At 35.7% G+C, this 2,264-nt stretch overlaps 2 protein-coding genes across 22 annotated transcripts in view; one reads left to right on the top strand and one right to left on the bottom strand.

The window, feature by feature from the left end:
* Positions 1–2,264, bottom strand: part of LOC108243066 (protocadherin gamma-A11) — a 234,173-nt gene that overhangs the window by 141,609 nt on the left and 90,300 nt on the right. The gene's annotated exons all lie outside the window — the stretch shown is intronic.
* Positions 1–2,264, top strand: part of LOC108229433 (protocadherin beta-16-like) — a 5,892-nt gene that overhangs the window by 3,030 nt on the left and 598 nt on the right. The gene's annotated exons all lie outside the window — the stretch shown is intronic.

Below are 2,264 nucleotides of genomic sequence, written 5' to 3'. Positions count from 1 at the left end.
GGGGGGGGGGGTTGCGCTGTCCAGGACCTTTTTTATTACTTGTTCATTAAAGGTAACCTATACTTTATTATGTATTCTTACTACATAAGTAAATTGATGACCTCTTGAGTAGAACACTATATTTTTGTGCTACTAATGAGAATTTGGATAAAGTTTTTAATGTGTTTTGTATTTCATCTTTCAAATATATTTCTATAGGATCTGTTGGACTCTGGGACTCACTTTGCGGTGGCGTCATTTTCAGTATATTGGGCATTAAACCATATGGATTTTTTTTCTGAAAATATTGTCTAGATATTCTTTAAATGCCACAAATATATATTTTTTCCCAATAATGGTCTTTTGCTGACGTTACCTAGAAGTATTGGTTTAGTTAAAATAAAATATAAAATCCAACAACTAACTGCAGCAACTTAGTTCTTCGTCAATAGCGTGTTATATATATATATATATATATATATATATATATATATATATATATATATATATATATATATAATTTATTCATTTTATATGAGTATCTTCGTGTTTGACTTTTGTGTGTCATTTATTATGACTTTTCGGTTTAGATTCTTATTTCAGCAACAAGCAGTGCAAATGTTATTCATTTAGGTTTATACTTCTTCTTTTCTTGTTGAAGAATACGAGATCATTTACCTTCTGGTAACTTGAAAACAATATTGTTTGAAAAAATATAAAACGGGGTTGAGTTTGTGAAAAACTGTGCCCTGTTTTTAATCTTTTTCTTTTCTTCCGAACGTTTTTATAAAGATTTTGAAAAATACTTTACTTTTTGTGTATATTTTTTAAATTGTACTGAATAATTTCCTATTTCCTCAAAGCAAAGTTGCATTTATATTTCCATATCTGGACTCTAAGGGACGCTGTTGGTTAACACAAAGAAATTCAAACACATTACCACCCATTCACCACCCTTTATGTAGTGGTTTGTCAGTGAAAGAGAGACAGTTTTGCTTCATCAGTGCACATGAAGGAAACAGACGTATCTTAGCAGAAATTTTGTGGAAAAAAGACAACACAGTCGCTGATTCCAGGTTAGGTGATCACTCTTCTTTTTTTTTTTTTTTAGAACCACGTTCAGTTTTCTGTGGAAGCAATATTGATTTCATGATGTCGTGTGGACTCCGAGCTATCTCCGAATGGGCAAAATGGCGTTTTGGCTGCGGACAAATTTTGCTGCTTCTTGTTTTCCATTGTTTTTTCTGTTGCCTTGTCTCAGGACACATCAGATATTCAATCCCAGAGGAGATGAAGAAAGGCTCTCTGATTGGTAATGTAGCGCAGGACCTGGGCTTGGATCTGAAAAGGCTCCGTTCTGGTCGGGCCCGTATTGTGAGCGGAGAAAACATTCAGTACACCGAGCTGAAGACAGACAAAGGGATTTTAGTGGTGAAGGAGAGAATCGACCGAGAGCAGCTTTGCGGCGAAACAACACCGTGTAGTTTCAGCTTTGAGATGATTTTAGAAAATCCTATGGAGCTACATCAGATTACAGTCGAGATCACAGACATAAATGACAATTCTCCGACGTTTAATAAAATCAATATTCATCTTGAAATAAGCGAAATAGCTACAACAGCAGCTCGATTTCCACTTGCGACTGCAGAAGATTTAGATGTGGGCGTGAACGGACTGAAGGAATATATTCTGACCGAGAATGATTATTTTGTTTTAAAACAACATTCAAATGCAGATGGTAAGAAATACGCAGAAATCGTTCTCCAGAAACCGTTAGATCGAGAGACAAACCCGTATCTGTCTTTAAAGCTGATAGCTGTGGACGGAGGAACTCCTCAGAGGTCTGGTACGGTAAAAATTGACGTTACTGTTCTTGATGCTAATGATAATGCCCCGGTGTTTAATCAATCTGTTTATAAAGCTACAGTCACAGAGAATTCTCCTAAAGACTCATATGTTACCACTGTTAATGCAACTGATGCAGATTTCGGTTCAAATAGCATTGTAACATATTATTTCTCAGATCTGAACCGTGCACTTCCTAATTTATTTGCAATTGATGAAAAAACAGGAGTCGTTTCAACATCAGGGTCTGTGGATTTTGAAAAAGATAAAAAGTTTGAGCTTCAGATTCATGCAAAAGATCAAGGGGGTTTGACAGATTCCAGTAAAGTGATTATTGAAGTAACTGATGTCAATGATAACTCTCCTGTCATCAGTGTTATGTCATTCACTAGTCCTGTGTCAGAGGACGCTCCTCCTGGTACAACTATCGGGATCATCAA

The sequence above is a fragment of the Kryptolebias marmoratus genome, linkage group LG9 (assembly GCF_001649575.2).
Source record: "Kryptolebias marmoratus isolate JLee-2015 linkage group LG9, ASM164957v2, whole genome shotgun sequence".
Lineage (NCBI taxonomy): Eukaryota > Metazoa > Chordata > Actinopteri > Cyprinodontiformes > Rivulidae > Kryptolebias > Kryptolebias marmoratus.
This window is presented reverse-complemented; position numbering and strand designations above follow the sequence as displayed.